This window comes from Anastrepha obliqua, chromosome 2 (genome assembly GCF_027943255.1).
Source record: "Anastrepha obliqua isolate idAnaObli1 chromosome 2, idAnaObli1_1.0, whole genome shotgun sequence".
NCBI lineage: Eukaryota > Metazoa > Arthropoda > Insecta > Diptera > Tephritidae > Anastrepha > Anastrepha obliqua.
The window spans coordinates 125,007,539-125,031,994 of NC_072893.1; positions in this window are offsets into that span (position 1 = coordinate 125,007,539).

Sequence of the window (24,456 nt, forward strand, 5' to 3'; positions counted from 1 at the left end):
TTATCAATATCCTTTATTGCTATTATTGGAGCAGCATAGATCCTAGATCTAAAACAATGAATGAACGAATTATGTGCAAAACATTCATTCCTCCACTAAGAATCAGAAGGATTTCGACTTTCTGTTTCCACTTTTGTTGAATGTCCTTTTGCACTTACTTCTCATCGACTTTTCCGTTATTTCCATCGCAGCTCAAATAGCAATCAGGTTAAAGGAGATTGGCCTCTGGAGGCAATCTCTCAAGGGATATGGTATCATTTTCGGGCAGTTAACACCATATTTCTCCGAACTTCGAATAGATCGCTCTATCCGCAAACTAGAGTTTGAGGGTCGTGCTAGGGCAATCTTTCCAAATAGGCATGAATGGAACGGGGAGAAAATCAGCACCGAAGCTGGTACCTCTGCCTTCACTGACGGCTCCAAGACGGAATCGGGGGTCGGAGCACCGGATTCCTCTAACTCAGCCAACTTATCTATTTTCTTAAAATTGCCGAATACTGATAGTGTTTTGCAGGCAGAAGTCTTTGCGATCCTGCAGACATGCAAAATGTTTGGGGAACGTGGGAACGAGGAAGATATTAACACTTTTTCCGATAGTCAAGCCGCGGTCAAAGCTCTGACGACGCCATGGTGCAGATTCAAACTAGGCAACTCCTGTAAGAAGGAGATCAAATCTCTTGGGTGTACAGGTAACATTTCTCTGATCTGGGTTCCAGCACTTAGGAATATTGAAGGAAATAAAATTGCTGATGAGATGAATGGGACTGAATTGGTCTCAGAGGTCTCCTATCCGATCATCGACACATCTCTGACTGTTCTTAAAGCGGGATAGCATAACTTTTTTCTCAGGAAAGCGCAGAAAAGATGGAGCTCCATTTCTTCCTGTGCTATTTCCAAAACACTTTGGTCTCAATACAATAGATGCAGGACGCAGAAAGTCCTGGAGACTCTACGCATTCAATTTCCAAAGTTGAAGCTGTGTTTGCCGGCCATTTGACGATCGGCGGAAACGCGGAAAAGCTAGGTTTACCATTTCACCCGCATTGCAGAATCTGTGAGGACCTTTCAGTGAAAGAGACTCTTGAGCACTTTCTCTATAAGTGTCCAGGTTTGGCGGCCTACGACAGTGATTCAACCTAATTCCTCTCCATCTTCTCTATAACATCAACAGCTTCGGCTGGTTGTAGATATTTTTTCTTCCTCTAAGTTGTGAAATTTTTCGCAGGTAATGGTCTACATTATGATATCGAAACGGCACTCTAGAGCTACTTGTAGTGTACCCGTGGTACTCTTGTCACTCAACTAACTTATAGGGCATGAAAGCCACATGAATTTTCATACTTTAGTCTGATTCCACGTGGAAAATAAAGTACGAAGATTAAGAGCTGGGCTCAACTCCGAGAAAATATCGTTCATTGAGCAGCTAATTTTTTTCATTACTTCTTTTAATCGTTTCCCCCCGCGGCAACGGCCAGGCCTGCCTTCTTATGCGGTTTTTAGAAATTAATCTAAGTTCAATGGCTTCGCGGTCAACTTTACGCTTACATCTCTCACAAAGTCTTTTTTACCTACACTTCCATCTCCTTAAAACCCTAGAAGAGAGATTTTCATAGTGTTGTGGGAAGTATGAGCTTATCAGCTCTAATTGCTCTACTTCTTATCAGCTCTCATTTCTCTACGCTGATTAATTAATCTCAAAGTTTGGCTGCTTAAATTCAGAGGCTTCTTCAATTAAGCTTTCCACGTCCTCAAGCACCGACCATACCTTCGAAATTCTGCAGCACCGAGTCATAGTCTAATTTCTTTTGAAACTGAAGGATACATTCTGAATTTCTGAAGTGGCCTTATGAATACCTACGCATCACGCGCTTGTCGCACGCTCAATACCCACTTGACAATGACTCAAGGCGGAGAAAAATATATTCACCAAATCAGCTGAGTCATTTGTAAAGATGTATGCCACACCAAATGATGGTAGTGGTGGTGTGGAGGAGCGAATGGCGGTGCTCAAGAAAATAAAGAGCGAGACACAAAAGGCGAACTTCAGAAAAATAATGACCCAAAGGCAGCGATGCATCTAAATGACACCGACAGAAAAACAGAAAAACAACAAACTCAAGAAAGACCAGCTACAAAGCAAACAAGTCAAATCGACCAGTGGAGTACGGAGGAGTATGGTTGAGTTGGCGAAATGTACAGAATGTTGGTCGGATGGACGGTTGGTTGGTTGCTTGGTTGGTCGGACGATCGGCCGGCTACGCAAGTGCCGGATGCGGATATGATGCGGTGGCCATCATTCATCATCATCAACAACAATAGCAACAAATACGTATAACATCTCATACCAGAAAAGTACCAAAGCAGTGCGCGAACGAGTCGAAAAGGCGTTAGGTGGTAGGTGGCGCAATTGGTAATGGCGAGATGTGGTGTGGTGTGGTGTGGCTGCGGAGGTGGCTGAGTTGGCGCGACGAGCGAAAAACACTTTCCGTTGCCAATGAAAGGAACGCTCTTCACAAGCAATTAAGCACACAAAAGTCGCTGCAATGCCAACGGCTAAAGCGTCAAGCGCACAATAACAGCAACAGCAACAACAACAAGTACAAGAACTATGCACAACAACAGAAATAATGGTAACAATGATAAGTAACCACTACAACAATGGGTGAAGAACAAAAGACCATAAGAACGATACATAGACATGCCGGCCGACCGACCGACGGACCGACCCACCGTGTATTTGACTGCATGCCTGTTGCCGTTAGAGGCAAGAGAAATGAGTTGTGTGAGTTGCTGGGCGCTATTGTTGGCTGACTGGATGACTGAAAAACAAAAGACCTAAAATTCAGCATTGCAAACTCCATCTCACAACTGCAACGTTGGCACGCCGAAGAGCGCTCAGAACATTGGTCAAAATCCAAGCAAACATAAACCTCCTCCGTTCGCACTCGAGAGGTGCTACATCCACACACACACACATGCCTACCTACATATGAGTTAAATCTGTGGCACATTGTTAGTGCTGGTCAGTTGAGTACATAAACGCGTGTAGGTGAGGGGGGTTGTAGGGCGTGGGTTATGTCGAAAAATGTGGATGCTGTAAGTTAGCTGTAGTCGGGTAAATGGTTTGTGAAAATCACTGAAGAAGCAAAGAAGGAATGTTGCGTATTATGAAGCATGAAAGTATTTATGTAGATACTGTCAGAAACTGGACTCTCTTTTGCTTGGCCAAAACGGCAGACTGTTAGGGAGACTGTTACGGAAAGATGCTGTTGCTTTATGAAGAATTTATTCTTAGGAAAGCAGCAGCTGAAAAGGAAAGAATGAATAAATTATTTTCGAATTTGATAGTTGCAGCAACAGCAGAGGTTAAAAATTCTTGTAAATTTTTAAGGTCTTGCTATTCCTCTGATTGTAAAAGCTAAGAGCTTTTTAGATCCGGCATTAGATAAGAGAGGTTCAAATGTGCGAAGGGGTTTTTTTGGTTTTTTTTTACGAGGAGAAAACAACGATAGCCTAAGTCCGTCAGTGTGGGCCTTTAACCCGAACTAAACCTCCTACCGTCAAAGTATCGATCCGCTGGTCCTAGCGTTAGGTATCCCATCGGAAAAGGTGCAAAGGGGTGAGAAATTAAATATGACATTGTTTTTCATTTTTGATGCATTCCTCTTTATCCCTTAGAAACTACTTAAATCTGCGTAAAATCTATTTTTATCAACAAAGACAGAAAAATAAGATTTGTCTAACCGTACTAAGTAGATAAATAGAGCCCAGTTGAATTTTTCACTACCAGTATTTTTTCTACAAATTTTTTTAAGCTTTTGCAAATAAAACAGAGTCAGGCACTCGAAGTGTAACCAACTTCTACCCGTCGCGCAGATGATGCACGGGTATCAGCTGTCTGTTAGTTGGCTAAATGACAGTCCATAGTATTGCTTATAAGCGCGCGGAAGCATTTTGCCAAGAGTAAACGCGAAAAAAGAAAATCAGTAATGGATTTCAAACGTAATAGTGTGATTGTATTATATTTGGCTAGAAAATCACAACCACCGATTGTTCGTGAGGTCGAGCACCTTAAAGCTAATAAAGTTTTTGTTTACCGCACCATTACTCGTTACAATGATACTGGTAGCATCGCGAAACATCAAAAGAGTACAACGTTACTTGAAATGGTTCAAAAAGTGAAAAAGCGACTTGGGCGAAGTCCCCGACGATGTGCCAATCACATGGTGAAACAACTGAAAATATCTGACCGCAGCATCCGCTGCATACTAAAAAATTATCTCAAAATCAAGCCTTACAAGATAAAAAAGGCGCATGATGTCACACCAAAGCAGCAACAAGTCAGACTTGAGAGAGCGAAGGAATTGCTTCGCTTGGCCGAAAACGGTCAATTTCCGAACATTGTATTTTCTGGCGAGGCAAGTATTCAAATTGAGCAATTCGTAAACTCCCAAAACGATAGGGTTTATTTGACCGACCGTTCATACGAGAATCTGAGTCATCAATTGGTCACCAGGAGGCAGCACCTGCCACAGGTAATGGTTTGGGCCGCTGTAACCGCAGATAGGCGTTCTTCAATTGTTTTCATCAAGGCTGGTGTCAAGGTAAATGTGAAGTATTATCGAGAAAGTATTGTGGAGGTTGCTTTGAAGCCGTAGGCAGACAAACATTTCGGTGGCAGACATGGACTTTCAACAGGAGCTCGAGTGAACCAAGAATGGCTAAAAAACAACGTCCCCAGCTTCATAACGTCTACACAATGGCTTCTAAATTCACCAGATGCGCTTTGTGCCATTTTGGAGACCAAAGATTCACCAAAGATTCGGGGCTGCAAGTCTCATTCGGGCAGCTTGCGATTCGTTTCTGAACAGTCTCCCGGCCATAGTCAAGGCAAAATGTGCTCATATCGAGCAAAAGTAAATTGATTCTTAATTTTGTATTATTTTCACACTTTTTTACTTTGAATAGAATAAAAGTAATTTTCCAAACTAAATGTATAGCCTTTTTAATTTGTTACACTTCGAGTGCCGAACCCTGTATTATCTTGGGGCAAAAGATATCCATTATTTTTGTATATAATTTTAAAACTGTTTTGTGGTCGATCTTTAGTTTCTAAGGGATGCTACGACCCAAATGCCGGTCAATTTCAATTATTTCTGTGATTTTATCGACGTTTTCGACAGTTTTCCATTTTATTCAATTTTCTTTAACATCAAAAAGGCCTGCACAGAATCGACGAAACCAAAATTGCACGCAATTACCTTTTTCCAGTATCGGCAGCATAAATTGTAAAATGCATCGAATTTTGTCTGATCTGAACAATGGAAGCCAACCATTTTGACACCCTGTAACTCACAACTGAATGGAATGAACCAAAAATACCAAAAGATTTTTTTAGTGTGAAATGTCACTAGCATAAACTTCAAATTGTTTGATCGATACTTCACGTGTTGATGATCACTACAGCCATCTACCGAGAAAATAATGAATTTATTTTTCGCCAAACTAATCTCTACAGGGTATGGTTTGTTTAATTATTATTAACGATATAGAGAAATACAAGGAGAAGGAACAACTAATTTAATTGCGCAATCGGCTGCTGCAATGCGCATGGGATATTCTATATTACATTTTATAATAAGTAAGAAGAGGACAAAACGTTTATAGACAAACGCTTTTTTCTGTAAAATGAATCCATAATTAATAATATTTAACAAAAATTGTATTAGAATTATGTTTAAATACCTATTTTCTTTGCCGGCATCCATTTCATTTAGTTTTTATTTTTATGTTTCTCCTTACATTCGTAATAATAATTATCGGTAACACAGAAAACACAGGGTTGTATGTCAAAACGTATCGTTATTATCTAAGATTACGAGGGCGGGTCAATAAGTCCGTGACTTTTTGTATTTCTGACCTCTTTACTGAAAAAGAAATACTGCTCCTGTCAACAGGCATCTGTCAGTTGACTCCTGTCAAAATTTGAACGTGCTGCGTCAGTTAGTTTGTGTTTTACAGCTACCTTTATCAGACTACCCAGTAATTTGAGGAGAAAATGGAAAAAACTGAATTTCGTGTGCTTATTAAGCCGATTCACCCTTAGAAACCCACTGTTTCGACTGTTGTTTGGTCTCTGGTGTGTGGTGATAGATCCATGTTTCGTCCACGGTTAGAAAACGGCGCAAAAACTCCTCCATATTGCGATTAAACAACGCCAAACCTTCCTGTGAAGTTGTTACACGATTGCGTTTGTGGTCGACTGTACTACCCAGTAAGTCTGATAAAGGTAGCTGTAAAACACAAACTAACTGACGCAGCACGTTCAAATTTTGACAGGAGTCAACTGACAGATGCCTGTTGACAGGAGCAGTATTTCTTTTTCAGTACAGTGGTCAGAAATACAAAAAATCACGGACTTATTGAGCCGCCCTCGTATTTTATAATCGCAGATTTTGGGAGAGGCATTTTGTATGGGAAATCGCGCTTTTTAATTACGGATTTTGAATTAAGCGCGTAAAAGTAGATCATCTACTTATATGTGAACGTATTATTGTTCCTCAAATTTTCGTGGTTATGCTTAAAAATCATGCTTTGAGAAAGGCTTATCAAAGTATCGTAGTAGCCGAAGTGTCGGCCATTGGGCAGACTATAGATACTAAATACATATATTCACAGATAGTAAAATCTCATCTCCAAGCTATGCGTCGTAGACTATATAGTTTACAGCGAAGTGGCCTTGGTATCCTGGGTGATGCCTGTAGGAGGTTCTTTTTTTATACTCACTGAGGAGTCCAGCTGCTTCTTGGCAGCAAAAACTCTGAAGGCAGCGAGATTAAATAAATAAATATCCACAAACTTTAGCAAAAGTAAAATGTATTAACTCCGCTTATATCTTACTTATATACATATGCACATATACATACATACTCGTATATGTATGTATCTCAGCTCATCTATAACGAACATTACAATTTCAACGTTGCTTAACACGGACGCTGACGACTGAACTAAAAGAATTCTAATGAAGTGAAAAATAAAAATGGCAGATAGAAAGTAATAAAACAAAGAACATTCCAAGATATCCGACTTGGGATAAAAGGACATACCAAGCAGCAGCAGATATTTGAAAAATGCGTCCCAGGCCAGACCACCATCACTCCGACAATTGTGTATGGCTTGAATGTATGTACTGGTATGCCCAGCATGCAGCTAAGGCGCAGAAATTTAAGGAGTGGTGCAAATGCTGCATATGGCCGATAGAGGTGCCAACTCAAGCCAAATGCTCCCCGCATGTTTGTACTTATATACATATGTACATGTAAGTATTTACACAAGCGATTGGCTGAGGGACACCAATCCGCGTGCGCGCAGCCAAACACCAACGTAGAGGATGTGTATAACTAAGAAATAGCGGACATGTATGAAGCAGTTGGACTTGCAGAGAAATTCCTTCATGCTATATATGCATATACATGTGTGTGTGTGAATGTATGTATGTATGGCTGCATTTGTATATGTGCAAAAATGTGTGTGTATGTGGATGAGTTGGAATGTGTGTGCGCGAGTTTGTTTGTTTGTTCTGTGCGCTTGGCTGAGAGACAAATACCGAAAAGGAGTGGCTTAAAGTACACAAAATTCACACCACTTGCAACACTTCAGCGTCATGGTGTGGCAATGCCAACATACAGCACAATAAATGCAGCAACAACAACAACACCGGCTACAACACGAGCAAACACACCTACATCTGAAGGTATGTAAGTGCTACAATAATAACAATAATAGTCGGCATTAAGCACCATGCCGAGGTGCTGCGAGTGACTTTGAGTGCCAAGTGCTGTGCTGCGGCAGCAATGGCTGGCTGGCTGGCTGGCTAGCTATTTGATAGCAGAAAGAGCAAATAGCAGCGGGGGAAGAGTAGAAGCAGCAGGGGCAGTAGAGAGCAAGAACTGGTTTGTTTGGGCAGCAGCTACAACTATATGTGGCAGCCGTGTGGCATTCAACGACCCTACAACAGTCGCCACAGCGCCAATGCTTCATGCACCTTCTCCTCTCTAAGGCAGAAGATTTTGTGGATAACTTAGGTAGGTGCATGGCAGAGTGCTTGGTTTTGGGTGGTGCTGCAACACCATTGCTAGCCGCTGTATCGCCGTTTTGGCATTGCGCCACACGCACACCATTGCCATGCATCGGGCGAGACCACACCATCTCTTCAACAGCCATGTGTTAGTTGGGTGTGAAGTGGAACTGGAGTGTCGGGTTGGTGTCCAAGTGCCAAGTTGTGTAGAGAGAGTCTATTCAAAAGCCGGGCGTATATGTCAGCAGACAGTGGGTGGCCACCTTGCGCGCACAAATGGCAGTGTGTAGCTGGGAAGGAAGTGCTTGTGGCAGCAGCGGTGGCAACAATAAAGTCGTCAAGTTGAAATGCTGAGGGAGCTTTTTGGAGGGGTTTTCCCAGCAGAGAGCAAATCGGCAGGGAAGCAATAAATGGAGAGTTCTAAAATGACAAAAAACAAAAAAACTTAAATGAAATGTGACGACGTTGACACTCCGTGAGATTGTATATGGTGCGCCTAGAACACGATAGAAGAAAAACAACGAAAGCGACATCAGCTGTGTATTTTTCAAAAACAAGAAGTACGTCGTATGTAGATATCAAGATATTTATGTAAACAAAAAACAATACGCGCACGCTGAGACCAACAGGAAATAGTGGAAAAACGAAACTGTCAAACTGTCAACGAGGCAAGTAAATGACATACGAGATATGAAAAAAGTATGAAAAAGTTGAAGGCGCGCAAATAAGAGGTGACTAAAAAGATAGCAAATAAAATAGATAAGTGAAATTCAAAAAGCTTTGAACCCAGAAAAAATCTTTAAGTTGGGTTAAAACAGTACTTGTGCTGAAAGTAAAGCGGTAAACTTGTGTGAAATTGAATGAAAGTTAAAAAGTTGTGCAAAATGTTCTTAACAATTACAGAAAAAAAATATTCCGAATTTTTCGGAGTTAAAGAAAAGTAGAAAAAACCTAATTTTCGCATTCAAAAGTGCATTTAACAAAATCGATCTTCTAAAAAATAATTCAAATAAATTGTAGAAAGCATAAGAGTTCAAAACTTTCTAGGAAATTTCGCTGGACAGAGAACTCCGAGAATTTTGGAGTTACCATAAACTACTTACAATTTCAGAAAAAGTTGTTAAAAGTAAGAGAAATGTTTGTTCCATGTAGATATGAAGAATTTTAGACAAATTTTCCGAGTTAGTAACATTCTATAAAAGACCGTGGCAAAATAATTCAAATAAATTGTAGAAAGCACATAAGTGTAAAAATTTCTTGAAAGTTTGCTAGATTGAAAACTCCGAAAATTTCGGAGTTAAGATAAAGTACCAATAGTTTGAGAATGAATTAGTAGTAGTACGTGAAATGTTTGCTCCAGCCAAATATTAACTAATTTTAAAAATATATAGCTGAACAATTTTCGGAGATAATAACATTACTTGACAGAACCACTTTTTAAGGCCAATACAGCATTTATGAAAACTTATAAGAGTTAAAAGAATTAAAATGATTTGTGGAAAGCACAAACATTTTTAAATTTCTATGAAATTTTGTTGGTTAGAGAACTCCGAAATTTTCGGAGTTACGATGAAATATTAATAATTTGGGAATAAAAAAATTGAGAATAAATTATTAATAATTTGAAAACAAATTATGAATATCACGAGAAATATTTGTTCCATGCAGATATAAACTAATTTCAAATTTAAAAAAATTTCGGAGTCAATGAAATTCGAAAAAAGTGCTTGCTATTCCTGGATTTTTCCATTTTTCGAACAAACACTGATTGAAAAACTTTGTTTTAAACTAAAAAAAATTGTAGTGTTTGAAATTCGAAGCCCATAGAAAGTCAAAAAAACGCCGTGCTACCTACCAATGCTAATTTTCTACTTGCATCTTGCATTTCTTTTATTAAAAGTAAATATGTAGTTTCAAGTACTGCTTCATACTTCAAATATATAGTAGTAGTAGTAACTATGTATTTATTTTTAAATACTGCATCTTACATTTGAATAATTTATACAAAAATTCATTTAAATATATAAATACATAAAGAAAGAAATAATAAATTTGTGGCAATAACAATGTTGTCTGTCACAGCTCAAAAATTAATCACAAATTAAAATCTGCAGTAAGAAAAACTCTATAGCGTAAGGCTGAGTATACGAGTATAAAGTAAGTTAGTCTTTTTCAATTGTGGCCATTAAGTATATCTATTTTGCTTCATTAGCTTCGCTGCGTTTAGGTATCTTGTTCTGATTTCCTTCAGTACCGGACATCTTCCTAAGAAGTGCTGCATATCTTCTTCCTCGTTTAAATTGCAGAGGCTGCATATTTTTTGAGCATTTCCATACGTAGTTGCATTTAGCTTCAGTAAACCACATCTTGCTTTGAAAATTGTCGTAATATCAGCTAGCCGCATATATTCTTTATATGATTCCCCTTTTGATTAGTCTAAATGTTTATAAATTCGCGTCGCGCTTGACTGTGCTTTTTGCCTTGCCATGTTGAGACCTTTTATTTTCATTTTGGTAAGAAGTTGCACACACCGATCTGGCCAGTCTATAGCGGTGATGTTTTCTTCACACTTCAGACCGAACTCCATTCCCATGTCTTCAGATGCTTAAGCCAAACACACATTTTTACTTAAGAGGCCTTGTGTTAGTTTGTTTGAGAGTCTCTTGCAATTGTATTTATAAATGGTTTTCCTGATATACCTACATATGTACATACTTCATGTGTAGTTCTAAAGAATAAATGTCGCTATCTTCTAAATAAGCTTCGAGTGTTATTGCATAATTCGGAGTGAACTCGGGTAGCTTGAGGATTCTTTTAATGAAGTAACGTTGACATTTATTATACTTCATCGATTAAGGCATACACCCAAACACGCGCTGCTTAGGTTTGTATCGCTCTGCATACCGCTCGGAACAGCTTCCATTTTGATTTTAATGAAATCAATGGGTTCGTTAAAAAATCGTTCCATGTGCAATTAATTCTAGCAAATATAGTTTCAATAAAATTTTCCAACATTTCCCTATTTTGTAGTGCTTTTATTAAAGCTTATGACTCTTCCAGAATTTCTCTCGTAAAATTATTTGCGTACTTTCAGATTGTGTTTGAAGCTTCTAACTTCTGATATAATTTCTATGGCAGAATTTTACGTGAAATCGTCTCTATTTATACACCTCTAGTTTGCTTCTTTCTGTTTAGTTATTTAGTATGACACATTTCTGTGCTTACTATTAGAATTTTCCGTATTTGTGTCACTCATAAAATATTTAATCATTTAAAAATAGATACTCTAAATTTACATAGCAGGGAAATGTAAAAGTAAATTTGTTATTGAATATGTGAATTCTTATACTCGTATTTACCCATATACATACATCCACATACATATGCGCAATATGTACCTACATCGGTTATATCTACATACAAATGTCAATAAATAGACGCAACTATTTATATTATGTTTGCATGTATGTATATGTACTCGTATAAGTATATGAGTTATAAATAAGCAGGGTAAGAGCGCCTCACATACCTAACTAGTAATCAAATGAAATAAAAGGCAACGAACTGGAAATGTCAAAGCAACACAACATTTCGGAAGCGATAAATGCGAATAGTTTCAAATATTTAGATACAAATACATACATACATATATGTATACATAGGCAGCTAGTGCTTAATGTAGTATGTGCGCATACAGCCATTTGCTTATATTGTGAACGCAAGTATGTAGCAAAGTTTATACTTTTATGCGTAATATTGGCTGGCGAGAAGCTAAAGAAAAAAAAATACATAAATAAATCAACATACATACATATTTAGCTGCCATCTCGAAAGTGTCTGCTTTGGCGTCGAGCGTAGTCAATCAATTTTTGGAAATCTGCCAATCTGTGCCTTTAGATACATGCAGATGTGTTTAAAAGTGAATTTATGCATTTTCAGGAAATAAGCAGCATAAGCTAAGGTAGTGTGAGGAGCTCTTCTCCCTATACATTTTGGTGTGCTGAAGTTATGACAACTTTAAGGGAGCGAACATAATTCAAATAAATAGTAGAAAGCATAAAAAAATAAGAAATACTCGCTGTTTGACCAATTTCGGAAATAAAATAAATTCACTTTAAGTGTTCTTGTATACGCCAAAAAGTAACTAATTTAAAAACTTAATGTTATAAAAATTTTGAATTTTTCGGAGTTAAATTAATTGCGAAAAATTTACTAGTTATGCTCAAATTTTGCAAATTGTAGAAATAAAGCAACCAGGGAAAGCAAAACTTTCAAAATATAATTATGTTTTGTCATTTCAAAATTGAAATTCTTTCGGAGTGAAGAAATCCTCAGAAATTTTCTTGCTGCACTAAATGTTTGCAGTTTATAGTGGAAATTAAAGTAGAAACAGCTGTACTGAGGCTATGAAAACTTCAAGAGAGTGAAAATAATTCAATCGTATAGCGGAAATCATGCAAAATTAAGAAATATACGCCGTTTAGTTAACTCCGAACATTTCGGAATTGTAATAAATAATTTTTAAGTGTATTGCTATACGCAAAACAGCAACTAATTTAAAGCATATACAAATTAAAACTTTTTCGGAGTTAAACAAATTTCAAAAAATTGCTAGCTATGCTCAGATTTCGAAAATTATACTTTTTAAAATACGCAATCCAGGATTGAATATTGAATTTAAACAATGTAAATATTTAATTTAAAGAATTTGATTTTTCATTTTTCGGAGTAATACAAACTGCGTGAAATTTATTTGCTATACTCAGTTTTTGAAATTTACGTAGTAAAGCAACCAGACAAAGGAAAACTTGAAAAATTAAAATACATATTTTGTAATTTCAAAATTAAAATTTTTTCGGAGTGAAAAAAATCTGAGAGACTTTCTTGCTGTACTAAATTTTTGCAATTTTAGTTAGAAAAAGAAGGTGCCACATATATATCAGAAGAGTATATGTAAGTTAAGATGTGATTTTAGACAATTTCTGTTATCCAACATTTAAAACTTATTTTTACACAATTTCTGTTGTTCAAAATTTAAGATTTGCTTGTAGACAATTTTGGTTATGCTAAATTTGCTTTAATTTTGCACTTTTCCACAAGTTTTTAATTTTCAATAATTTCACGCTTTTCGTCATATAAGTAAATTTTGCAACATCTTTGAATTTCATAGGAGATACAAACCTCTTTTATTTTCTACTTTTGTGTGACTAAAATTATCGAATATAAATTTATAGATCACCTCATTCACCTAAATTGCAAAATTTAGATCGGATCTCAAAATTTGGGATGTAATTTATTTATTATTATGTGAATTTATCTTCAAATGTCTTATATTTATTTAAATTACAGGATTTCTGAATAAATTTCGGAAGCGAATATTTTTCCGTATTTTTCGGAGCTGGGTTGGTTTAGGTTATACTGGCTGGTTGAAGCCACGCAGACACCATTTTGGTCCATAGCGATACCAGATTAGAGTCCCTTTTTTCGGAGTTAGGTAATATTTGTTTATTTCATAGAAATTATGAATTTTTAGTTCATTTTTTAAAACAGAACATAAGCAGGGGTCGCATAAAATATTAACAGAGTAAATTACAATTCAGTTAAATATACTTTGAAATTTTGTTTAGAATTTATTTCTAAATGCCAATACATTTTGAAGCACACATATTTTCCGAATTTTTCGGACTACTCAAAATTTTTGGATTCATAGCAATTATAGATTTTGAGTTAATATTCAAAAAAACAAAAACAAAGTTCAATAAACTGTTTTTCCAAGTCCTTCATAATCCAATTACAAATTCATACAAATTATTGTTCAAGTTCTTTTATCGGTATCTTTATTCGTTAAGTTCAATTAAGGCGCTAAATATTTATGTTAAAAAAAATCAGTCTTAACAAACAAAGTATTTCCGAATTGAATGCTCGACGTGTATGTGAATTTTCGAATGGATTTATGCATACATTTTCAATCTTTGAATTTACACTTAGAATATTGAATGCTAAGCTTCGCGTGTTGTTTATATTTTTTTGTATAAAAATTCCTTTCAATTTAAATTCTTCGCCGCTTTACGGTCAGTCAAATCTAATGTCTGGCGTTTGAAAGCACATCAATGCATGCCCATACATACATACAATGCCCACATACACACAGTCTTTACGTACATGTGTTTGAGTACGAAATTCCACCAACATCGATGTGTTGCCTTCGCCGCCGCCTAAGTAACACTTGAAAATTTGCAAATCCTTTCAGCACTTCAGCAGCCATTCGACAGCCATTTACACTTGCCTTTCATACAAATATGCGCACCTATGTATATAAATATTTATATAAGCATAAGCAACTGCACATATATGGGCATATTTGTATGTGTGAGTGCACTTTTTGTGTGTTTATATAACCCTAGGTGCTCATATTTACAAGTGAGTCGCACCATCGCACCATTAGGAAAGTGCAAAGTACTCTTCGTCGTATTGTAGTACTTCAGGTCGTATACGCAACATGCCACAGTGCCATGTGGTGCAGTCGTCAGTCCGTTAGTGTTCGTTTAAAGCAGCCTATTAGAGCTAGCACCGACGCCGAGACTTTATTTACACTTCGGTTCATAATAGTGCAGGCGTCTCGAGCAATTTTTTTTGTTTTGTGTGTTGTGTTGCTGTTGTTGGTCTTGTTATTTTTGTATATTTTTTACCAACAGATTTGTTTTCAAACTCAAATGATTGCTTTGTATGTGCGGCACCGCAAAAAAGCTTGCTCTGGCAGACGACTTGGTGGTTTGATGTATTGCAAGCGCATTTGTGTTGCAACAAAAGTGCAGCAACACTGCCAAGCAAAGCAATAAATTCAAATAAATGCCTACAACAAGAACACGCAGTAGGTTGGTGAAAATTGGTTGTCGGCTGCATTTTCGGGCTGATGATGAAACCCCACTCCACCCAACTTCACGTCCCTGCTGCCCTTTCTTTCTCGTCTGCCTTTTCTGATCTTTCTTCGGTTACTTATGCTGCTGCGTAGATTTGTTTTACGCCATTTTATTGCCGCTTTTTGTTAACTTGCACAGTTTTATTCCTAATGTGAACGTTGCATTTGCACTGTTCATTTGTATGAAATTATTCGTGCTCTCGTGTTAGTGTTTACAATCGCACCTCGAGTGTTGACCCGACACTCTAGTAGGCGCTTGCTGATGCGGTTGTCGGCGTTGGCACAGAATGTAATACTGATGAGCGTGATGATAATGATGATGCTAAGTATGATTATGCAAGTACACAGAGTGCGATGATTCATCATTCCGCTTACATTGGTCGGAGTGATAGGTATATTGAGTTAATTTGGTTACTATGAACAAGTAGCTTCTAGTGTGCATGTACACTATAGGACTGTCGTTATTTTTCATAAGAGTGGAATGAGTTGTTATTTCTACGGTTCTATTGTATAGGATGAGTAGTTTAAAGTTTGCTAATAAAAAAATATCTTCCAGAATTTAATATGTAGGATACAAACATTTCGATTTTTATGATCGTAATAATTTTTTTGAACTCCGAAAAATTCGGAGTAGTTTTTTCATGCAAAAAATAACTGCAGAGTTTTATGAGCATAGTAATTTTTAATTTAATGAGTGTAAAATTTTTTTCAGAACTGAAATTTCGGAGTAGTTTTTTCGTGAAAATCATAAAGGTGGAGTCTTATTACTTCTTAATTGGCCACTACGATTATAAATAAATTTGTCGCAGTGTTTTTTCTCCGAAAAATTCGTAGTTGTTTCTTGAGAAATTAACTCAATTTTTTAATTAAGTACTTATTAATAACTAAACAACCTTTTAGTAATTTTTAACACTTTATTTACGCCGTAAATTTCCGAAATTTACTGCATAGTCGAAAAGTGGACAAAAATTAAATTATTTGCATAGGCATAATTAAATACTTATTTCATGCATCTATCTTCCTGTACAGCAGATTTCTTTTTATTTGTGCGTGAAATTTTCAAAGTTCAAAAATTTCAATTCCTTTTGTGCACTAATGCACACTTATTTAAACGTCTTTTTAACGGATGGCGTGATTATATTCGTTTCAAATTCATTCAAGTATCGTTTCAAATCCTGCGAAAATTTACTCCTAAATTATAAGCATGCAGCTTTACCGCTTGCAGTTTTAGTATTCAAAATAAAAAATAATTATTGTTCCGGAATACTTCGAAGTATCTAAGCATATTTGCAAGTAAAGTGCAAAAATAAAAGATTTTTGGTAAAAATTAACTTGCATTTAAATATTTTTAAGATTAATAATGTAGATTTAATGAGGTCATGCAAAATTATTTTGCAATATCTGTTGTATTTAAAAAATTACTCCGAAAACTTTCTCAGCTAATTTTGGCACCAGAAATGCCTTATGCATATTCGCATTTAGTTGAAATTTGTGGAAAAATGCGCAATAAAAGATATTTTGAGTTCCGAAATATTTCGGAGTAACAATTTTCCGAAAATCAAATGTAAAGTATTGTGCATTTTTGGTAAAGTTAAACTAACAGTTAAAAATATGTGTGTATATAGATATATTTTTTCCCCCGTGGCTCCTAGGTGGCACATCGGGCCACAACAAACATATTGATTTATTTGAAGCTAGAAATTTTATTTGGCTTCACGAATAGCCTGCTTTCTGCGCTTCTGGGCTTCTGCATCCACCTGCTACTTCCAGGTGTTGGTTATGCATACAAACTTCGAAAATTGTCGGAGTTACAACTTAAATCCCGTTTCGTTGACAGGGTTGCTTACATTACTAGTTTCTGTAAAAAGTTCGTCAGGAGCGTTCATGCTACATTTAGACTTTCTACTCCGAAAGAATGTTTAATTAGCTAATTTTTTCACCACTAAATTTGGCAGAAGAATTAAGCAGCGTTTCGCTTGGTAAAACACATTTATACCGGAAAGGATATAGACAATTTTTTTCCAAAATTATAAAATATTAGTAATTTGTACTAATGATAGCCTTTTATCAAAAAACAAAACTATTCTATCAACAGGTTACTTGACCACTCTCACCACATAAGTTTTTCCACTGATTTTTTCAATGTGCTCCAACATTTTCTGTGTGTATTTATTCCTTGCATATATACATAATTCTATATTTTGGTTGCCCACAGACGTAGTACATAGATTTGCATGCAAATAGTTTGAAGGTCAAATAAGGTTATTGGTAGCTCAAACATTTTTTCAATCAATTGTCTGAGTGCGTGTGCTCGTGCTCGTACGAGTATATGGTCTGGACTACCTGTCTGGCATGCTGTAAGCACTTTGTTGTTGTTATTATTGCACATATATCGAATATTTGTAAATCGACCACGTGAATGTTATGCGCCAATTTACGCACAAATATTGTAAAATACATAATGCAAGCAAAAACAACTACTCGTTGCACTGACACTAGCAACAATGCAGCCCAGAGCCGACAGCAAAAGCAAGAGGAAGCTGTGGCAAAGTTTTACAAGTTATTTGTTTGATTTTTGTGGAAAACTGTAGCATTTTCAACGCGCGAAAATATGATTTTTTCCCAATGTGAATTCTCATGAACCTTAAATGAATGAAATAAAATAAATATAGATTTTACTATACATAGACACACTCGTCCACATCTCAGTGCGTCCTTCACGGATGTGAGGTATGTTGTGAGGGCAGGGAAGATTTTATTTTAATCCGATTTTTTCCCACTAAACATAATTAAAGCATGAACATAAAATCTCTTGATTGCCATTAAGCTTAAATACAGATGCAAAGCCTGTCAGCTGTATTCACCAGCAGGTGCCCTAAATAAGTGTGCTTGAAAATGATATGCCGCACCTGTAGGTGTATCGGCGCGTGGAGTGAAATATTTGAGGGTGTTCATAGCCACGTATCCAGCTGAAAAATCTACTAGTAAATACTTGCAGCGAAGTACTGCCTTTCAAGTGTAAGCGGAGTCTAGACTAGTTCGCACTCCATTCATGGCTTCACTGCTAATTTTTTCGATTTCTTCGAATGCTAATCTCATATTTTTTACTGGCCTTGACTAGAAAGGTTGTTACACATTTTCGGAGTTCGATATATTATTTCGTTGTTTGTATATTTAAAATGTCTTTTAATGTGAATTGGACCTAACTTAATACATAAATAGCATAAATATTTTCCTTAATTTTTCCGAGTTGCTTAAATTTTGATAAATTATATTAACCCTTTGCGGTTGATGTCGTCTCAGTGGCGTCATTCGCAAGCCATCGTAAAAGCCAGTGCCGCCAGTCTGGCGCAAGATATTATTAACGCTCCATTAGGCACCCGTGTCTTGTCAGACTAGCTTTTTCGACTTTGGATGTCGATTTAACATATTTCTATTATAGCTGACCACTTGAGCTTCCAGGTAGCTTCCTAAAACCAAAATTTCTATCGATTTAAAAATGATCCTCGAACAGGGCGAGAAAAGACCGCATCCAGTTGACCAACAGCAGGTTTTAAAAAAGATGTCCAACGGCAGGTTAAGAGTAAAGGAAAGATTTATGGGATCAGTTTTAACGAATTCTGTGTTTTCTAATATCCATATTTTTTTTCTTAAGTCATTAAAAATAACTCCGAAAAGCTAAATTTGCGCCGACTGGCTGTTGCTTCCATCAGAGAAATTTGCCGATCGCAAAGGGTTAATTATAAAACATGGAAAGGTATTTAAAAGTATTCAGAGTGTGAAATATTATTTATAAATACCCTCAAATATGAATTTCAGTAAATATTGCAGATTCAAAGTTTGTATGAAAGCGAAATCTAGCGCCGAATTTTTCGAAGCTCGGAAAAATTTTATAGAATTGATCAAAACCATTGAATTTGTGAATAGTATTTATAAACATTAAACAAGTATTTTTGCGAAAATTGAGAAGAATTGTGCTCTGCATTTTTCGGAATTTAAAAATATCTAAAAAATATGCTTGCAATTTACTAAAATCGAGTATACCTGCTTATGTACCACAACCGTAATTTGTGCATATTCCAAACAAAATTTAGAGCACAAATGCGTTTCCAAAATGTTTTCAAAGCTCGTAAAACTAAAGAAAATTTCAAAAACTCTGTCAAATGTTTTGGAACAACTTAAACATCTTTATTACAAGTAGTTTCGAGCGTTCAAAAAAAGTGCATATGAGTGTTTAAATCTCACTAAGAAAAAAAATTGTGTTTAAGAATTTATGTCTTATGCACAAACATTGCTATTTTTAGGAGCGTAATAGTTTTTGTGAATTCCGAAAAATTCGGAGTAATATTTTTTTGAACTCCGAAAAATTCAGAGTTGGTTTTCGTGCAAAGAATAAATGTATAGTTTTATTAGCGTAACAGGTTTTAACTTCGAGTAAAAAATGACTCCGAATTTTTCGGAGTTGGAAATTTTATCTAAAATTTGTTAAAACAAGTCGTATATGCAAATTGCACGTAAGCCGAGTATGTTTCGAAGCATATATGTGATTCCGAATTTTTCAGAGTATGAGTAAAGTTTGTCAAATATGTATGCAAGTTTAAAACATACATAAAAAGTCAAGTCATTACCAAACTGGTTTGCAATTGCGGAAACAGCAACAGTTCTGAACTAAAAATTAATTTTGCTAGTTCCAGTTTTCACTACAAACACTTGCACTAGTATTTACTACACATTGGTGCATACATACATGCTTACATATGAACACACAAATGTATATGTGCATGTATCGGAACACTTTCCTATGAACTAGTTGAAGTGCTGATGAAGAGAGCGCGTGCTAACTAACTTTAAATACATACATAGATTATTGTTGTTATTATTACTATCATAGTTTTTGTAATTATTGTTGATGTGTAAACATTTCCGTAGTCAATTCACCAGCCTCACAACAGGTCCTCCGCCTAGCTTTCATATAAGCGAATTGGTCGAGATATTTAATAAGTCAGTAGTAGTAAATATGTATGTATTATAAATGAAGCAAAAGCAACTGTGAAAAACACAGTATCTGCATGCATTTGCGCATACATAGCCATATATATAGATGTACATATATATGTAAGTATATACATACATAAACTCCTACAACTTTTATCTCTGCCTGCTTTCGTCTCCAGCCTCATCCCCGTCAGCTGTCGGCCCTGTCTGCATGCTGTTGCTGCTTTTGCGTCATTGCAATGAGTGTGAATGTCTGTTTATTTATCTGTCATACTGTTTGTTATTTACCAACCTCATTTGCTACACCGCCGTCCACATTCACCGTCACTGCTTCGCATTGCATTGCGTTTGGCGTTGCGCCTGCTTTAGTTTGTTGGTTGGCCGAGCTGTTTAAATCATCACACCATTTGTTGATGCAACTGACACGGCTGTAGTCGTAAAAGTGTGCATTACAGCTGCTAGCAAAATTAAGTTCGGTCGCTATGTTTAGTGGAAAATCACAGCAGAAAAATTTTTTCTTTTGTAAGAACTGCTTCTTTTCAAAGGAGCAAAACCAGCTGAGATTTCATTTAGGCTTGGATTTTAGATTGTTCTCTTAACAGCAGTATGTAGATAAATATAAGATAAGAAATTCTTATGTTATGTTATGCTATATTATGCTATGTTTTGTTATGTTTTATTATGCTATTTTATTTGATTTGATTAAATTAAATACAATTTTTTTACACTTTTTTGTTTTTTTTTTTTTGTTTTTTTTTTTGTGTTAGTTTAGTTGAATTTATTTTTCCTTTAATTCAATTAAATTAATTCATCTTATTTTGCTTTATCGCATTTCAGTGAGTGTCCGTTTCATTCCTGTCCGTTTCACTGCCTTCACTAAAAACTCTAATCCTCGTACTCGTCGCTATCATTTACAAGCCGAAAACTAACCTTAAGCTTGTTGTTGCTCCGCTATTACGTACCTACATACATACATATGTACATGCATACATGCCTGCATTTATAAGTTAAGTTTTTATGCGGCTCAGTTTGTCACAGTGCCTATCGCAAACTTTTACTAACCACACATACACACCGTCACTCACTGCCTCCGCGAGTATAGCAAGCACCCACCTCTTTTTCACTTTCTGTCATGATTTCTCCTTATGCCGCTTCGCCTCTCTGCAACAACATTCTACTCAGAAACTGTGAAAAGCGCCGCCCTTCCTTGTGCACAGTCAACACAATCAAAAAGAAAAAAGCTCGCGGCTGACCATCCGCAAAGCCAATACTTTATTAGTAGGTTGGTGCTGTAGACGTCGTCGTTGTCGTCGTCGTCGTCGGCGTCGTCACTCGACAATCAAAGCCAACCATTTTTCACGCCGAGCTCTCAGATCAGCCTGATCAGCATAGCGGTGTGCTCGCCCTCACCTTCGCTAAAACACCACTTCAATTGCTCCTTCTTCATCGTCAAACACACTTGCGCGCTCTTTCTCACCATCACCTGCTGTGCGCCGCGTGTCTAACGCTTTGTCACTTTTACACCAACGCGCACGGCGTGGCGATGAGTATGAGAGCGTGTGTATTTGCTCGGGGTGGATGAGTGTGTGCGATGCGCTTTAATGCGTCCGCCCATAAGCAAACAATACACGCCATCATTCAGGTTCGTTTTCAATACGTTTGGATGTGTGTGTGCAACGTTGCTGTCAAATGTCTTTTGGTGTTAGTTGTTTGTATTTGTGGTTAAAGTTGTCACACGGCGCTCGCTCATTGACGGCAGTGGCTGCGATGTTATGCGCTCTGCTTGCGTCGACCGCAATGTTTTCAGTTTGATTGGAATTAGAAACGCTTACTCGTTATTTTATGCCTGAACTCGCTACTTTATTTACGTTGTTCTCTCGCATAGCGGACTAGTTTGGTGTGAAGTGCATGTGGTGCATTGGTGGTCGTCATGTTTGCCGCGCGCATTAAGCTTGCTTGGGCGGCCGACGGCGATGCAGATTACTGAGCGCCAACAAAAACTTGTTTTTCTCCTCTTTTTGTTGCATTGTTGTGTATAGCGTGTTTTTATTTTATTTCAAGTGCCCTTTAACTTCTAGTAAAAAAACCCTTACTTTTTTGTCAAGCTCATGTTCTCTTTATTTTGGGTTTCCATAATTATTTTTCTAATTTTAGCTTTCTTTCACTACTTTTCCTTCTTCCATTTCTTCTAATTGGTTTAGAGATTTGCTGTAAGCCAGCTTTAGCACTTTTTTCTCGCGCCACTGCTGCTTACTTCGCTTTGAGCGTCTCCCTGTAGTTACACACAGATTACACTCAACCAAATAGCAACATTCAGTAAGACCAACAACACCATCAAAAACAAACAGCACTAACAATCTGTCACCTTAGCGCATCTTCTACTTATTCTTTTCCGCTTATGGCTGGGAGGTTGTATAGTGTGAAGCTTTGGCCTTGCCTCGCTCGCACGTACGCTTCCTCTCTATCAAGCTCTCTCAGTCACGCGTTCCAGCAAGTTCTCCAGGCTGACCTCTCAACTACACTTTGGTGTTTCTTTGGAAAATAAAACCACAACGCTGGTGCTATCTACAATCATTGTTGTTGTTTTCACATTCACTTTGGTGACAAATTGTTTCCCGTGTGTGCGTGTGTTGAAGCTTTGTCAAACTAACCAGGTCTATTGCTTTTGTTGCTTCTGCCATATTGTCAAACTTACTTCATTGTTGTTGTTTTCGTCCATCTTCAGCACGCCTGTATGTTTGTGTACATGTGTGCGCGCTTTGTCGTCGGAAACGGTGCCGCCTTCGTCGCATTCATTCGCACTCTCAGCCGCGCAGACGCGTCTCAAACACCTCAAATTGGGTATGTGTGTCCATTTGTGTATGTGTGAGCCCCTTTGCTGGTGTTAATGTCACCAACACGCTGGCGACAGCACGAGTGACAACAAATGAAAACAATAAAAGCAATAACAACACCAACCTCCACAAAGTTGGGAGCACTCAGCGCTTGGTGCTTGGCGTTTGCCGCTCTTCGGTCAACTGTTTTCTGTTGTTGTTAATGTTCTCTGGCTCTTGTGGGTGTGCTTGGTGTGGTGGTTTTATATCATTTAAATGGCGTTGTTGTTGGTGTCTAATGGATAATCTGTTTGCTTGTCACTTGGCTTTGCGACAACAACAGCATGTAACAATCAACACTGCGCATCTTCGTCGCTCAAATTGGTTAGTACCAATGCCTCAGCTCATCTTGCTCTGCCTGCTGCAGCTGCGGCTACCTTTCCTATTTTTTTGTTGTTGCTGCCTTTGCTTTGTTAGAGAATTTGTCACCTTCGTTTGTTTGCTCACTCCACGCTGCCTCTCACCCGCCGATTAAACTATTTACTTAGTCACTCTTGTCATCTCTTTCTCATGCGCCTATTTTCACGCCTTAACCGCAGCACATTGATGCCAACCAAAAAAGTGTCGTCATCTTCTTCTTCTCGCTTACGCTGCTTGTTCTTATTTTTTCTCACTTGCGCTTAGCATTTGTCGCCATTGCCTACGATGTCTACAAAAGTTCTTTGCTGCTGCTGCCTCTTTACCGTGTTCACATAGCATGAGCTGCGGCTCTCTCCTACTTCATAATACTTTCTCTGCCGCTAACTCATTGCCGTTTCGTACTCATTGTGTCTTCACTCGCTGCTTGTGCTGAGCTGTGCCGTCGTTTGTCAACTTCAACGTGTGAGAATTTGTCACCCGATTTGGCGTTGCGTTGTCTTGTTTATTTGTTCTTCTATGTATGTCCTCTCCTGAGGACGCCTGATATTCTCCTCCTCTTTTTCAGTGTCGCCGTTAAACCGCTTAAGTAGCCCGAGCAAATGTGTTTGAGCGACGGAAATATCACAAATTCGTATAATTCAAGCGCTGATCTGGTCCAATGGCTGTGACTTTGTAAGTTTTTCAAAGAATTTGTGTGAAATTTTCTGTATCTCTAACTTGGAGGAAACTAAATGCAAATGGAATATTCAATTCAAATAAATACATATTTAAGATTACTGAGACACATTTTTAATCGAAACGAAGGAATATGGCAAATTGCCCTTCGAATACTTTTTGCTCTATTCACTTCTCAAAAACTTGTTGAAAAACTTTCCCGTTTTCATTCACATCTTCAAAATGGAAAATACGAAATAATAATAGTGGAATCCAAACGTAAAAGCAGGTTTTATTTGTAAAACATAAAATTTGGAATATTTTCAAAGTTGAATTTTGGCTCATCACTTTTTGAGATGGGTTGAAATGTATTCGATAGATGAGTTATTACCGTAAAATATAGATTTGGAATTAAGTTTATAATTTTTGATTGGATCAATAATCCTTCCACGTGCTAATCGGCACCAGCTGGAACCCACGTGAAGCCAAGTTCTGCTGCACTGGAGCTTTCCTACGCAAAGGAGGTCTTTCTTTTCCTATGCAAATAAAATTGGCTTGTTATTAAGCTAAATTAT